The 18,174-nt window shown below is 35.3% G+C and overlaps 1 protein-coding gene across 2 annotated transcripts in view; it reads left to right on the forward strand.

The window, feature by feature from the left end:
* Positions 1-3,354: 3,354 nt before the first annotated feature.
* Positions 3,355-18,174, forward strand: part of Tm2 (tropomyosin 2) — a 46,108-nt gene continuing 31,288 nt past the window's right edge. The window contains exon 1 of one of the 2 annotated variants that reach the window (XR_011331362.1): positions 3,355-3,564. The gene's annotated coding sequence lies outside the window, so the exon portion shown is untranslated. The remainder of the gene's footprint in view (positions 3,565-18,174) is intronic. The other variant, XM_069821220.1, reaches the window with a different exon arrangement.

Here is an 18,174-nt window from a genome sequence, read left to right on the forward strand (position 1 = left end):
GAGCCATAGTGGGCCAAGCGCCATAAATAAAAAGCGAAGGAAACAAGGGTTAAAATTAAGTTATTATTATAATTTAATGAAAGATATAGCAAGTGATATAAAGTATGCATATTCAAACTATGTGACGTATCAATCTTCATTAAATTATGGTATTCACTTAGCTTTAAACCTTGCTTTCTTCGTTTTTAATAGATGGCGCTTGGCCCACTATGGCTCTCAACCCTTCATATAGTCTACAAGGAGAACTAGGGAAACATTAGCAGAAAAAGGGGCGTACAAGGAAAACAAGGGGAATACAAGGATAAAAAGAGGTAGACAAAGAGAACAAGGGGAATACAAGGACTGCCGTTCATGCAGATGCGTCTGTTAAGACAGCAGACCGGTACTTCCGCATCCACACGTAAAGATATGCATTTCTCGATATTTTTAAAGTTAAAGAAAAGGTAGAAATCTAAGAAAAATATTATCCTTCGATCTTGTACATCACGACGATCATTTTAGTTAAATTAGAGAAAAGAACCTGAATTCATGGACGGAATGAAGTTACGCCCACACTCAGGATATTCCAGTACGTAACTTTCCGCTTGCTCTGTTGCAACAGTAATGCTACAGAGTTACCATGCCAAGTGAAATCTTGGCAGAAGATGTGCAAGTTTAGCGTGCCGCCATGTTGTTATTATTTTCTTTTCGAAAATGCGGTTCATGGAAACGTTCTCAATTTGTATGTTTCTCATCGTACAAAACTCGGTTTGATTTACACTGCTGACTCATCGACGTTAGGTCTTCAACCTTCTGTTTACTGAACGGAATAAAAGTATGGGATTATAAAGCACAGCGATGAGGTGTCCGATGCTCCTACTGAACTCTAGTTAGAGTAAACCAAGATGAACTTGTGCTAAATGGGGAGTGGTGGACCGGCAAGCTTCTCGGTCTCCAGCTGAAGTATTCCAGCAGCGCATGCGGGATCTGATGGTGACACTTCATTGAAGTTATGAGTTGAACAGCTATATTTAACTCAGGTTTCTTGCCAGAACAGCGCCAACGTTGCTCCGTAACATCGATATCGGGTGCTCAAAGATGCGACGGGACTCGCACTTCCTCCAAGGCCAGCGACCTCGCAAAGCGGTGGTTAAGCGTGCTTGTTTCGAATTCTGCAATAATAATAATAATAATAATAATAATAATAATAATAATAATAATAATAATAATAATAATAATATGTCATTACGAAAGTACAGGAAAACAGAGAAGATTTGAGATGTAACGGATTACATCAGCTGATTGTTTATGCGGATGACGTGAATATGTTTGGAGAAAATTCACAAACTATGAGGAAAAACACGGAAATTTTACTTGAAGCAAGTAATGTGACTTATTCTTTTGAGAAGATTAACTTCTTATGTAGACGAAATTACTGGAGATCATTAGTGTGGTTTTAGGCGTAAAAGATCGACTATTAATAAGATTTTTTGTATTCCACATATGAAGCGTGCATTTCCAGAACGTTGTAAGTGCCAATTTGTAAAGTTTACAGTAGGAACAAAAAATAGCTTTATGCAGTACATACAACGCTGTGACTTGCACAACCTGAAAGTGCACAACTTTATTACTTGGAGCAGCACTTTCTTCATAACCTTTCGTAATATTGTCAAACAGGGCACCTACAACTGATATATGTGAAAAAATAGATTCTCCCGGTTTCGGCACTTACAACGTTTATGGAAATGCATGCTTCATATATTGGAGAAAAAAATGGGAATATAGGGATACAGTACATCAGTTATATATGGATTTCAAAAAGGCACACGACTTGGTTCAGAGAGAAGTTTTATATAATATTCTTATTGAATTTGGTATTCCCAAGAAACTAGTTCGATTAATTAAAATATGTCTCAGTGAAACTTACAGCAGAGTCCGGATAGACAAGTTTCTGTCTGATACTTTTCCAATTCACTGCGGGATAAAGCAAGGAGATGCACTATCACCTTTACTTTTTAACTTTGCTCTAGAGTATGCCATTAGGAAGGTCCAGGAAAACAGGGAGGGATTGAAATTGAACGGGTTATATCAGCTGCTTGTCTATGTGTGAATATATTAGGAAAAATCCATAAACTATTAGGGAAAACACGGCAATTTTACTTGAAGCAAGTAATGAGATAGATTTGGAAGTAAATCCCAAAAAAATAAAGTTTATGATTATGTATCGTGACCAGAACATAGTACAAAATGGAAATATAAAAATTGGAAATTTATCCTTTGAATAGGTGGAAAAATTCAAGTACTTTGAAGTAACAACAACGAATATAAACAACACTCAAGAGGAAATTAAACGTAGAATAAATATGGGAAATGCTTGCTATTATTCGATTGAAAAGATTTTATCACCAGTCTGCTTTCAAAAAATCTGGAAATTAGAATTTATAAAACTGTTATATTACCGGTTGTTTTGTATTGTTGTGAAACTTGAACTCTCACTTTAAGAGAGGAACAGAGGTTAAGGGTGTTCGAGAATAAGGTGCTTCGGAAAATATCTAGGGCTAAGAGGGATGAAGTCGCAGGAGAATGGAAAGTTACACAACGCAGAACTGCACGAATTATATTCTTCACCTGTCATAAGTAGGAACATTTTTTGAAATCCAGACGTTTGAGATGGGCAGGGCGTGTGGCACGTATGGGTGAATTCATAAATACGTAGGTCTATAGAGTGTTGGTTGGAAGACCTAGAATTGGAGTGACAACAAAATAATATGCTCCTTCTATCATTCTGTTATGATAATGTAATTTGTAATAGAGATCCAGATCACATTTTTCAATTAAGAAAATTTATCTAGATCTAGCAGGGGCATACTGAGAATGAAGAAGTAAATGAATATGATCAATATCCGCTCATTTGGCAATAACAGCCACAAGAACAAAGGTATTAGTTCCAAAATGATTAATAATGGTTTTTTGATTAGGAAGTGAAAACAGCAGAATAAATGCTGCTAAAATTCCTTCTATTACTTCTTAATTCGGTAAGTTTTATAAAAGTAAAATATATAAGAAGTAGGCTATATTTTTTGTTGAAGATGAAAAATAAATATTCAATTTTTAGGCGGAAAATTATTGATGCTCTCTTGTCTCTGTTACATAAGATGTTAATACCAAAGTCTTCCTCATGAATAAGTCAGTGAGACGGGCTGTCCTGTGACTGTAAGGACGACCCTGAGTGTAGGGCAATCGAAGACGTCAGCTTTAATTGTTTTGGATGACTTCTGGAAGAATTTTTCTCGCTCAGCTGTTTCACCCTCCAGCGAGGGGTGGTCAAGTCACTCTCCTCCTGCGAGAAGCTGGGGCCACGCACTTCCCCTCCGGACGCGAATTAAAGTGTCCTCCAAAAATAAGAGCTCGTGTCATTCATGCCCCCTCCCTCCCGATGTCGGCTCGCCATTTTTGGGTCCCTCCCGGGGAGCCGCTGAGGAGGGCAGGTCCCGGCCGCGCCGCGACGCCAGTGCTAGCGGGGCTTCTAGACGTGAGCGCCGGAGACTTTGCTGCTATCTAGCACTCAGCCCGCCATTCCAACAGGTAAGCCGGCACTCGGAAGTTTAGAGCACAAGTACAGTGCTCACAGGTACTGTATGTGTACCGCTGAATCAAGGAAATTAATTTATTTTGTCAGTCATAAAATCATCATTGAAGAAGTGTCCAAAATTTGTACCTATGTATGTATGTTGAAGATCTCAATCTCATAGCTGTCACTTGTACGTCAATGTATTAAATAAATAGATGACAGAAAGAAGTAAAATTTCTAAAATTACTTTGGTAGAAAAATACATTATATATATATATATATATATATATATATATATATATAGGTGGTCTCTATTTTCACATATTATGCATGTATATAATATGTAAATAAAAAAGGATTCCTAATGCAGCAAGTATAATGTGAAATATAAAGAGCAAAAATTGAGGAAATTGCCTCGGCAGTGAAGCGGCGATGGAAGTATAATTGAGAGGAAAATGCAATTATGTGACTGAGTAAGGAAACTAATTTCAGTTATACCTATTATTCAGGTTAATGAAGCAGAAGAGAGAAAGTTCTTTCTTCCGCCCCGAAAATAGACTCATTAAATTAAGCTGTAATGGCTCAACAATTTATTTTTATGTCAATAATACAGCTAGAATTTATTTATTGCTTATTACTAATAATGATAATTATATGTAATTTAATTATAATTAAATATTTTATGTTTTTACAAATTTAATGGAAAATTAATTATAATTTTATTAACTGATATAAGTTCAAAAAGAGGAGAAATTAAAAAAAAAAGATTTATATATATATATATATATATCCCCTCCGTATTATACGTGCACACATGGGACTAGATTTACCTGAATACTAACGAAAATAAGACGTTTATAAAAATAGAAAACACATCTAATTTTATATATTACCTAATGATTTGACATCTAACACGAAACTAACTCGCATTAGCTAGTTACAATAATTTTGTCAGTAGAAGAATGACAACGAAGTCTTTAGGCTGCTTACAGAGTCTGGAACAAGTTCAAATGCAATAACATAATGCCAGTCACCGATATAGGTCAGTCGACAGGCGCATTTGCCTGCTGATTTCTCGGCCGTGGGTTCAATATCCGTTTCGACTGATTGCCTAGTTGGTTCTTCTCCGAGGTTTTCCCAACCGTAGTGCGAATGTCAAGTAATCACATGTCGACATCCTCGGTCTCATCTCACCAAATGCCATCTCGCTATCCACCAACTCATCGACACTACATAACCCAGTAGTCGATAAAGCGACATTAAATAGCCAAGAAACAATGCGATATGCAAATGAGGTAATTTAATCCTTAATTAACGGAAGTTAATTAGTCTGCATCAAAAATAGTCGTATGATGGTTTGAATGTCAAATTTATCTGTTCGATAAGGAACTAAATAAAATAATACTAGTGTATGAAATGCCTGGCACCGTTTGTCGTTGATGAAATCAGTAACAACGGGATTTAATTAAGCTTGTCATTAAGTAGGAAATCAGATGTGAATAACATGCGGAATGAGGTTCATTGTGGGGAAAGATCAGTCAATATATAAGTAAACATAATGAGTTGTAATATTTTTCCCACTTTTAATTAATGACAGAAAAAAAGTCAGCAATTTTTTTTACTACTAATCATAAGCTATAAGAGAACAATACCGTTAAAGACTGACTCATGAAGTAGTAGATGAAGGCAATGGTGATATTCAAAAACATTAACAACCGTTTGTCTCACAAGTATTAGGAACAGAGTGAATAAAAAGTTATTGGAAGGGATTTTGTTTCTGATAAATAAATATGTGTATTGTGACATTACATTACTTACTCATGGCTTTTAAGGAACCCGGAGGTTCATTGCCGCCCTCACATAAGCCCGCCATCGGTCCCTATCCTGAGCAAGATTAATCCAGTCTCTACAATCATATCTCACCTTCCTCAAATCCATTTTAATATTATCCTCCCATCTACGTCTCGGTCTCCCCAAAGTTATTATTCCCTCCGGCCTCCCAACTAACACTCTATATGCATTTCTGGATTCGCCCATACGTGCTACATGTCCTGCCCATCTCAAACGTCTGTATTTAATGTTCCTAATTATGTCAGGTGAAGAATACAATGTGTGCAGTTCTACGTTGTGTAACTTTTTCCATTCTGCTGTAACTTCATCCCTTTTAGCCCCAAATATTTTCCTAAGAACCTTATTCTCAAACACCCTTAATCTCTCTTCCTCTCTCAAAGTGAGAGTCCAAGTTTCACAACCATACAGGACAACCGGTAGTATAATTGTTTTATAAATTCTAACTTTCAGATTTTTGACAATAGACTAGATGACAAAAGCTTCTCAACCGAATAATAGCAGGAATTTCCCATATTTATTCTGCGTTTAATTTCCTCCCGAGTGTCATTTATATTTGTCACTGTTGCTCCAAGATATTTGAATTTTTTTACCTCTTCGAAGGATAAGTCTCCAATTTTTATAGTTCCATTTCGTACAATATACTGGTCACGAGACATAATCACATACTTAGCCTTTTCGGGATTTACTTCCAAACCTATCGCTTTACTTGCTTCAAGTAGAATTTCAGTGTTTTCCCAAATCGTTTGTGGATTTTCTCCATTGTGGCATTACATTACTATAAATTTAATAGACCTGACAGTAAATATGAATATTGAAACTACAATTACCAATATGAAATATTTAACGGTGCGATCCGCCTGAATATCACCACTGGATGAAGGAATGAAAAGTATGTCAAAAGTAGAGATCGCTCGCATATGCTACATTTGCTGGGAATAATGAAAAGCATGTAAGCTAAAGAAGTGTCTAATTATGCTTTTATGCAGGTATAGTGCTCTTAGATACTCCATAACGCAATATAACAAACACTTTCTCACTCAAGAACAAAATAAGCTTATTTTAAGGAAATCGAATGTTTATATCAGTTACTTTGCGTGGTTGTCGACCCACACACATTTTGCATTTCTCTCTTCCCTCGAAATATCTGCAGTTTCCCCTTATATAATGAAGATGGCAGAAACCCAAAATTCGCAAGCTGTTTTCTATCATAATAATCATCATCCTTCACGATTCAAGACTAGGTGTCCGTGTCGCCATAAAAATGAAATCGTGTGATCTTTTAAGTCTTTCTAGTCTTCTTTTTGAAAATGTATAAGAGGTTCTGTTATTCTTAAAAATGTTGTACCCAATTTTTCTTATATTTCTTTTTTTATTTCTAAAGTTGACGCAATTTATCAATCTTGTAAAGTTTCTTAATTTCTTTTATGATGTAACAAAGTAGAACATCTCTTTAGTGTTTAATTTTGTCAAATTTTTGTTGGCGAAGTGTTCAAATTCCGCTATTATATAGAAAAGTCGAGCTGTTAAAATGTTGTATGGGTCTACTTTAGGTCTTGTTCGTTTACGTAACTGATTAGATTAGAAAATTTGACAAATGAAGTGAAGATTTCCTGATATGTGCTACATTATATATTCCATTAAGGGCGCAATAGAAGAAAGAATATACCCGAGAACCGTAGTAGAGTTGCCAATTTCGGCCGTGCATTGTGATATCAATTGTCGCTTTCAGAAAAATGTATGTAAAATGAAAATTTAAATCTCTCTGTATAGTGGTCACGCATGCTGGCTTCCAGATCTGGAGGTTTCGGGTTCGATTCCCGGACTGATCTTTCGGGGAATTTTGCTTGAAGAAAGAAAAGTTCTCTGGATGTCTAGAGTCTGGAAATTTGTATGAATGCGAATGTGATTGCTATAGTCCCGTCGCTCTAATTTCCGGCAGCCAATCGCATTGCAGGTCGGCTACATTTAAACGTGTGCGTCTTGTGATTCGCTTATGAAGATGTTATTCATTTCTTAAGGCTCGATAAATACTTAATATAATCGCCCGTCATTTTGGCTCTTTCGTTGGCGTTCTCAGAAAGCACACGAAGACGTTGTTTGCCGCTCAATTATTTGCTGAATTACAGTGCGTTTGGTTTATTATCATAGGAGCTACGACATGATAATGTTTAACGGTGTGGCAAATAGATTCCTCGTATGGTAGCTCGGCAACGAAAGAACAAAAATGGCGAACGATACTACCTACCTAGACTTTATAGAGCCGTCACTTCCTAAGATGTAAGCAAAGAGGAGGAGTCACGCCGGGAATAGCGTCGTGACTATAGTATGCCGGGTTATTAATTCACCAGCCTTAAAATAAAAATTCAATATAGGCTATTATCAGAACTAATGTTGGGTAGAAACCTGAACACATGTTTCAATGTCACATTGTTGACAAAGTAACGACATCTGTGAGCACAACCATAAATCACTAAGAGATGTTACAGAGTTGACAATGAATTTAAAAAAAAAAATCTCCCTAGACACGGATTTACAAGGTTAAATTATTGTAGACAATCGTAGACAAGTTTCGATTGTTACGTTGATGAATTACTATTAATTGATATTTCTCAGCATCGAATTAAAATTAAAAAAGAAAAGAAATATCGCATTGTGAAAAACTGATCATTATATTAAATGCAAATAAGACTACTCAAGTAAGATAAATATATCAATTTAAAATATCACTCAAGATGCAGACCTTCTGTCAATAAGAAATATTGACTTATTAATTCCAGAGGATAAAAAAAATACGCTTTTGAATATGGCGTAATAATAGTAATAATAATAATAATAATAATAATAATAATAATAATAATAATAATAATAATAATAATAATAATAATAATAATATAAAAGTAAAAGTATCCCGTTTAAACGCCATAAAGGCGTGGAGGTGAAGCTCCACGCTTTCATGATCTCGGCACTAGAATGAATTGGCGTATGGAACATCACGTTCCTATCACCTTTCATCCAGGGAAAGATCAGGTTGCGGTATTCAATTTGATAGAATACTGAGTGAACCCTGGGGCCATTATGGAAGTTTTGACAACTAGAAATATACCACTACAACCCGACACTGAACCGGGAATTTTCCAGTCCATAGACAGTTGCTCTATCAATAAAGTAGCCGGTCTCCATACTGATAATAATTGTATTATGTCTGGTGTACATATTCACAAATTTTCTTTCTAATAAAGTGCATTGGAATGGAGAACTACTGTCCTTGGCTAGGATAAGCAGTCTTTTTATATATTATCATAAGATTTTGTATTTCATTTACTAGTCTTCGGCGTTTTTGACATAAATAAAGCCACATAAATAGTAATAATTATCTACATAATATTAACCGCGAGGTTTACGAAGTTTGAGTCCACTAAAGGCCTACAAACAAAATAATATCTTCTTATTTCAATATCCAGTTATGACAGATTTGTCACACAAAATAAATAATTTACAATTTTAACAGACATAACAGAAAATGATATTTTGGTATTTATGAAATATTGTAAACAGACTGGATCAAGCACTGATCATAAATGGAAAATATTGACTGTTTTCCTATTCGCCAGAGTGTAGTGCAGTTGGCAACTCTGATCACTGTGTGCACCGACTTTATCGTAGTACGTAGTACACGATAGCTGGGTGCAAGATTGCCAATTTGTTGTCATGTTACCTTCCAGGGATTTTCTGATAGCAATGGTGAGGGACGTGTTTGACGTAACGCAGAATTATCTCAATTGTAGTTCGAACATTTCATCGCACAGGTATCATGACATCTATATGTAGCAATAATGCTTTAATTCTTTTATTTTTAACGTTAAGTGAGTTCACACCAACATACTATAATTATGGTAATTTACCATCATCATGTCATGCTGCACAGATTAGTCTTATAAAATGTATTCTTGCTTCACAAAATTATGTCTTGGTCTTCCAATTTTCTTCGTTCTGTCATTTTAAAACAAAAAAATTAGTTTAATACCTTATTTGATTAGATTCATTAACCATGTTCCAGCGAGCATTGTTGTCTTTGTAACTTTACTGTCCATCTGACTTGTTTTATAGCCTAATATTGTAACTTCTCTTGTGATCCTAGATTTTGAAGTCACTAATTACAGTAACTAAGTAATTACAATAGTATGTGTATCAGTAAATGAACATACATAACAATAGAAATAATAATAAACTAAGATACATTCATGTGCTACACAAACGACAATTAAACTTCTGAAGTATTGGAATAAAGGGCGCGAATTTTTATTTATGTGAAATGTGATTCATATGAGATTCCGAAGATATTAAGTAACGTAATAGTTTAATTAACTTCGAGACAGTGTCGCAATTTGAGACTTTTTAAATAGGACATTATTGGCCCGCAAATGTGCTTTTTCGTTAGCCCTAATATTCGTGTGTCTTATTTCTTCATTTTCGACAATCAATAATATGTTGCTCGTGCTGCCATGTAGGTTATAAAATTTACTATTTGGTATGAAGAAAAAGTAGTAGGGCCTATTGGCAGCATTGCTTGGCGCGAATTTTTATCACTGCCACCACTTCTTCTGCTTCTGCTTTCCATTGATGGCTCATGTCAGATGTTGGTTGTTGCGAATTGTAATCTGTGTAATAATTAATAAAACAATTATTACTGTATTTATAACAGAAGGAAGACAGTAGAATTACGACTCAGTTTCACGCTTTGCTATGTCCCTCAAAGTACTGAAATGTCCCTCTTTTTTTGACACTCTTCTTCCTCATTTTTCACCTACGTAGGTGGTTACCTTAGTTATGACATTTAACAGAAAGTCTAGATGCATTACTTTTAAGATGACAACATTGGGTCCCTCTCAAATATTTCCATAAAATTTTAGTTCTGATTGTAAAAAACAATTAAAATTATGAGGTTTAATTAAAGACTGCGCATAGTGTGCAATAAATTATGAGAACATTTCAATAGTTGACACTTGGGATCGGTTTACAGTTTGTTTTTAAAAAGAAAACTCAAGAAAACATAATACGATGGCGCTACAAAACTATATTGTACAGTAGTATCACAGTCTAATATATATAGTCACGAAGCTTGAGTTGTGAGGGCGCTAGGAACAATATACTGTGCCGATACTATTTCGCATTGTCTGTAATGAGGCGATATCAGCGATCCTGGTGGTTAGCAACTATCTATGGATGCATATTTACTAGGTACTGAGCTTCGTGACTGTCTATACTAGACTGTGGTAGTATCCCTGATCAGGGATAGTATGCAGCTGGCCAGCTAAAATGTCATGTTGATATAAATAATGACGATTTGTTATAAAGTACTGCGATCAAAATTCAACTTGAAAGATTTTATCTTTGAAAAGGCTGGAACTCTCGGGTCGTTCAAGTGTAATTTTTTTGAGAATTCTGAATCAACATTAGCTATTCAAAAACAGCTAAAGGTACTGATTTATAGTTAGTGTGACCTAAGATCGCCGTTGAAATATGTGGCAAACAGAATTGGGAATCAAACTCGGATTAGTTCGGTTTGAAATCGGAAACATCCACTTAAGCGAAAGCGAAGGACACAATATATTGAAGTGCAGGATAATTTGAACAACAATAGCACCACACGACTATGAAACAGTAAAGTCTACCATGTGTGATGTGAGAGATTGCGAACTTATCGTCTTGGTCCAAGAGTTACTGTGAGTCCAATGGAGAGCCTACGGTACATAGCACTACCACCAGCAACGAATAACCACATATCAACGGGGTCCAAGTTAAGCGGCGCGGTTCGTAGGCGTCTCTACATTGGAGCAAGCCTGAAATCTAAGAAAGAAACGGAGATGATGAAGAAAGAGGGGAATTATGATGACAAAATGAGTCCGAGGTCCAAAGCCGAAAGTTACCCAGCAATTCTGTTTCAGTTGGTTGAGAGAAAACCTCGAAAAAACCTCAACCAGGTAACTTGCTCCAACCAGGATTTGAACCCGAGCCCGCTCGTTTCAGGTTACTCCATAGCGATGGACCTCCCTTGGATTAGATCAGTGGTACTCACTAGAAATTCCTCAGAGAGCCAAAATGATAAATAATTTACCAAAAGCCACAATGCATTTCACAGTATTGAAACTTAATAGAATACGTGAATTTTTATTACTGTATTTAGAACGACTGCTGTTATTATTATTGTTTAAATATAAAATAATTAATACAGTCCACACCTGTGGAGTAACGGTTAGCGAGTCTGGCCGCGAAACCAGGTGGCCCGGGTTCGAATCCAGGTCGGGGCAAGTTACCTGGTTGAGGTTTTTTCCGGGGTTTTCCCTCAATTCAATATGAGCAAATGCTCATTTCACCGGCATTATCACCTTCATCTCATTCAGACGCTAAAAATAACCTCAGATATTGATAAAGCGTCGTAACTAACCTACTAAAATAAACAAAAATAAATAACTAACACATAAGTTTGGTGTTCTTCAAATTTAAGGACGAACTCTGCTATTCTTCTGCAAAATCATATCAATACGAACAGGTTGATTTGTTGTTTTATTTCACCTGTAATCTGTTTTGAATTTTGGAAATTTAGCAAATAAAGTGTCGCATACAGCTAGAAGGCACTCCTTAAATTCTGTGCTTCAATAAATAGCTTAATTTTTGCTACGTGATACGATGCATTTGTTGTCAATTCGTTTTCATGTATTACAGTGAAATACATTACTTTCTGTTCAGATATTACGGACATTTTTAACATTTTCAGTTTTTCTATTTTTGATTTAGAATGTTTCGGATATTTATCAACATTTTAATTCATGCTTTTGTAATATGTATTCAGATAAAACATTTATAATCCATTATTATATCAAGACTTAAGAAACACATGAGACATGACTGCCTTTCTTTAAGAAAACAAATACGTGTCATTGTTAAACACCTGTAGGATACTGTAGTAATGATGCAGGATAACTAAAGTTTCGTCTAGTTGCACATTATTACAGAAATAAAAAAAAAATAATTCTCAGAAAAAGAATACTCTACAGTAGTAATAGTAATATTAATCCAAGAGCTTCAATAAATGTCTTTGAGAGTCGCATGCGGCCCGCGGACCGTGTAATGAGGATCACTGGATTAGATACTCGTCTAAAAAGTGTTTCCATTTATTGATTTAAATACATATCAACCATTTTAATTTTCTGTATTCTCGAATACTATCTTCCTTAGAGAACGCATATGCAATTGTGGATGGATCACTGGGCAACCTAGACCGCAGCGTAGGGCGAGTTTCAAAATTGTGAGAATTTTTAGTTCAAATTTATCAATATTGTAACGGCAAGAATATTCCTGTGTATGAAAATCTGTAATGCATATTTGAGAAGTGGTTCAGTGTTATGAAAAAAAGTGAAAAACTACTTGAGAAACTCTTCTATATATTTGAGACTGTCCAGCTTGGCAGTTTTGCAGCAAATACTATAAAGTACATTCGTAAAAGAACTTGACGTCGATTATGTCACCCAAGGCTTTGTTGCCGTGGAAGCACGCGAAGTGGAATTATAAAAAATGGAGTTATCTATTGCAAATTTTGTAATATTGAAGATAGTACTGTTTTACAATTTGGAATTTGAAAACTTTCAGGATTCCAACTTACTTTTGCTTTTATTGTTTTCATGTGAACTACATTATTGTTGTTGATTCATTATTGATCCATTTGAGAGCAAGTAAAAGATCCCTTTTTTTTTACAGTGATTTTAAGTTACCATAAAGCGCATTCATAATCATTTTAATGAAGTTGCACGACATTCTGGGTTGAAGAGGGGACCCCCAAGCATTGCTGGCGTCTGGTCTAGAGCTGCAACATTTTAAGATTCCACTGTGTCCGTATTCATTGCTTTGTGCATAGTTCCTGTATATTTTCTTGAGAACTAATAATCTTGCTCCATACCATTTGAATCCGGCTACTTGTGATAGAATGTCTTAGGTTAGATCGGAATCCCCATGTAATTGATATAGGAACTTGACAAAAGCCCCTATTCTTAAAGAAGAATAAGAAGCGGGAAGAAGAAGAAAAAATGTTCCCTTCGAAATGAATTTAAATCATATCATGACACTTAAATAGCTATTTTCTTTCAAAAGAGATGTCGAACAAACGAACATCAGTTGTAGTTGTACATTAACTGACAGGCCTAAATCAGTGATATAGAGGCAGAAGATTGTTCTCACAAATTAATTACTTAATATTCATGGCAACATTACCTCTGATTGAGGTTCTGGTTGATATGTATACATTGTATACATCTATTATCAGGCAGTACATCTCACTTGACGATATGTATCGGAGGAAGAACAATTGAAGGGTTCAGAACCGTAGTGGGCCAAGCGCCATATATTACAAACTTAGAAGACAAGAGTTAAAATTAAGTTATTACCATAATTCAATGGAAACATAAACCAAGTAATATAAAGTATGCATATTAAAACTAAATGATATGTAAATCTTCATTAAACTGTAGTATTCACTTAACTTTAACTCTTGCTTTCTCCGTTTTTAATAAATGGCGCTTGGCCCGCTATGGCTCTGAACTCTTCAATTGTTTGTATGCATCTGAAGTCTGATTAGTGGAATACGTAGCTAATCGGCGTTGTATGCATTGGAGGGGGAAAGAAACTGGCCACCCTACCCCGTTATCTCCTGGCCTAGTTGCTTCATGAGTGATGCCTTATTGGTGTTACTTATGAGGTTCAAATCTGTCTTCGGACAGTTGACTAAACAACAACATGGCAACACTAAACAGTTACATTAATAAATATTTATAAGTTTTTATTTCTGTTCTGTCGGAAGAAATACAGTTCCAGCACTCGCACTCTGACTTTAAAACATACACGCTTGTGTTTTCTCTCGAGACAGATTGTGTACATCGCATTTTCTGTGGTAATGCCACGAAAATGGGTGGGGGGCAATAGTAACCAAAATAAGGATTTCCCAAACTTGTGCTTATAAAGGCAAAGCACTCTTATGTAACAATTAGGAAACGTCTGTTTCACAAATTTTCATAAAATTTGTTGCTAATATTTATCTTGAGCACTAAATTAAAAAAATCCCATATATTAATGCTAATATTATTGGCAACCAAAATTTCAGGGATTCCAGCACTTACAAGTAACTTTTCATTTAGCAAATCCTGAGCAATCTGATGAATAAAAACTATCTTTCTTAAAAACTAAATTTGAAGAATTCGATGCATTACTATTAAAATTACTTTATAAATGCAAATTTTACGTTTTTTGATATATATAGTCAGTAGTTTGAAACTTTCGTAAAGAAATAACCAATTCAGTAAAAGCCTTAAATAAAGTTGAAGATAATTAAAATCGTTTAAAACTATTTGCACTATAACATTAAGAATAGACTGTAGAATCCCATAAAGACAAAGGTCTCCTGTAAGGATAAGAATAATTACAGGGATAGTTTATATTAACTCACTTAGTGAGCTAGTCAAAGTGAGATAGCCAATTTTAATTATACTCATTAAACAATATATCTGTATAGATTGTACCTACATATCACAGTGTTTCAGAAGACCTATGAATATGTATAAATTTCACAGAAAGCTATTTAAGACGGCTCGTTTCTGTGCACTACTATCACAAGTGATGCTTATGACATCCCGTATTATTTGAATTAACTTTCCACAAGTGAACTTTCAGGCCTGGCGATACAGTAGTAATGACTCAGGAAGTTATCTAACGGTCATTAGATTGACATTGATTAACTCTAGTCAAATGGATTTCCCCGGCTGCCAGCAGTATTTTATTGTGAACGTTGCATAGAGAAAACGGTAATCTATTTTAATTTGATATAACCAAAGCTTTTACCCCACCTTTTCACATTTTTTTTATCAAATTAAATAAGAAAAATGGTGAACTGCTGTTGCAATGAAACTTGGGAAGTTGAGAGAAACGGAAAATTAGTCCGGAAAAACCTCTCGAGCCGATACTGTCCGTCACAAGCATCATTCCTGTCAGCGCCGAGGATTGAACACGAGTTCGCCGAATGATAAGACCACGCTCTACCACTGAGCTGCCGGAATGGATACAATATGTAACTACATTACACGTTTTCTTGATGTAATAGTAAGTTATAAAGACAAACAAATTATTAAAAGATTGCAGTCGATGTTGAAACTGTCAAGATTAATTTTAGCGGCGTGTCGTAAAATTCGCCCTACTTCTCCTAGTCATATTTAATGCCTATGGACTCAAAATAAGTAGACATGCCCAAGTCGCCTCTTTATATCACGCAGACCAATGTTAGTTTTAGAATACGAAAGGGAGAAATTAAACAAAAAAATAATTAAATTGTGAATTGTATAAATTTAGAGTCGTTCTAGTGAGGATGACTTTCTCAAGACTTCAACAGGAATAAACGCGCTTTGGTATTTCGTCCTATGTTAATACGTTATTTAATTGACATCGGTTCATTGAGACAGTCTTCGCGGCGGTGTCGGAAGAAACAGAGTGATGATCTCGAGGTGAAATTCCAACTCTCTCTGTACTCGGTACCGGCATGCAGTGAGTGAGAGCAGCGCCGACTGGCGAACAGTTGAAGGATGAGATTTTTCCTAGGGTTGGGAGATAATTTTAGATATTTAAAAATAAGCAACAAACGCTGGATAGTGCCGTCAGTTTTTGTGAGCAGCCGGCAGACATATTAACTGATTCACACGGACAAGATGGCGGCTCCGCTCTGTAACTCGACACTCTTCCGCGCAATCCGCGCAGTCAATCGCGGCTCCATTTCCAGACGCGTCAGATCCGTCGAACTGTCTGAATGGTTCAGATCCAAATCACGTGAAATCGGTCAAGCACAAGATTGACTTACGTCATTTCCCTGAGCGAATGAAAACGATCAAGTTTAGTAATACACTCATACATACATACATACATGCGCGCATACATAGACTAGGCCTACATACATACATGCATTCATCTATCTATCCATCCATACATACATGCTTATACACACGCATACATACATAAATACATAAACTACATACATAGTACACATACATACATTCATACATATATACATACATGCACATACACACATACATACATATGTGCACATGCACATACATATATTCACACATGAATACAGGCATACGTACATACATACACACATGAATACATATATGCATACATGCACATACACACATACATACATACATTCATGCACGTGCACATACACATAGGTTACATACATATAGGCCTATGCCTACTCATACATACATGCACATATACATCCACACATACATACACATACCCATACATACACGTACACATATTCACACATGCATACAGGCATACGTACATACATACATACATACATGAATACATATATGCATACATGCACATACACATACATACATTGCCTGCACATGCACATATATACATTCATACACATGCACATACACATACATACATATAGGCCTATGCCTACTCATACATACATGCACATACACATATACATACATACATACATACATAATACATACATACATACAATAATTACATACATACACGCACATACACACATACATGCATACATACATATATAACACGTATATACAAACATACATGCACATACACATATACTTGCATACATACATAGATACATAATAAATAAATACATAGATACATAATAAATACATACATACGTACATACAGACATACAAGAATACGCAGTCATACATACATACATGCACATACACACATACATACATACATACATAAATACATACACATATATACCATATATACACACATGCATACAGGCATACGTACATACATACACATATTACATTCACATGCACATAGACACATTACATTCACATGCACATACACGCATTCATGCACATGCACATACACATCCATACATACATGTACATATATACATACATACATACATACATACATACATACATACATACATGCATACATGCATGCATACATACATACATACATACATACATACATACATACATACATACATACATACATACATAGGCATACATACACACAATATTTTATTTAACAAATCCTATATTTTGCATAGGATAGAACTGCTGAAGTAGTATAGTGATACAAAGAAAATCTTAAGAATGGCAGGAAATATCAAAGTATTCAGCAAAATCCTATCTCATAGTGTCACTGATCTGCAGGATATTCTGGGAATTACACCTGATTTACGACTGGGATCATCTAATCATTGTTGAAAGATGTTGAAACTTTTCATAAGCTGGGATTAAACTGAATTGTAGTTATTTTTAATTAATACTGGATCTAGAATTCAGGTGTCAGGTTAATAAATTTTAAGCTTATTGTTTTAACTGTGAAGATTTTTATACAGTGAAAATACTTGGGTGATGAAAATTGTGTCACGGCACAAAGATTAAGTGGCTCTTGTCGTTTGAAAAACTGAAATATTGGAGACTACCACTCCAAATAACTTACTTTCAGTCTGTCAGCTTGTAATTTCCATTTGACTCACCTGATGCATACTTTTTTTGTCTCTATAATTTACTTTATTAGAATATAGTTAACAATTTCCTTTGTATAAGATTAGGGTAAACAATTTGCTTTGTATAAGATTACGGTAACTACTATCTGCTCATACAGTAGTTAAAAATTCTGCATCGTCTTGTAGTATCTTTCACGTTTCAATTTCAGAAAGCCAGATGCATACAAAATATCGTCTTCGGTGA

This window comes from Periplaneta americana, chromosome 3, assembly GCF_040183065.1.
Source record: "Periplaneta americana isolate PAMFEO1 chromosome 3, P.americana_PAMFEO1_priV1, whole genome shotgun sequence".
Taxonomy (NCBI): domain Eukaryota; kingdom Metazoa; phylum Arthropoda; class Insecta; order Blattodea; family Blattidae; genus Periplaneta; species Periplaneta americana.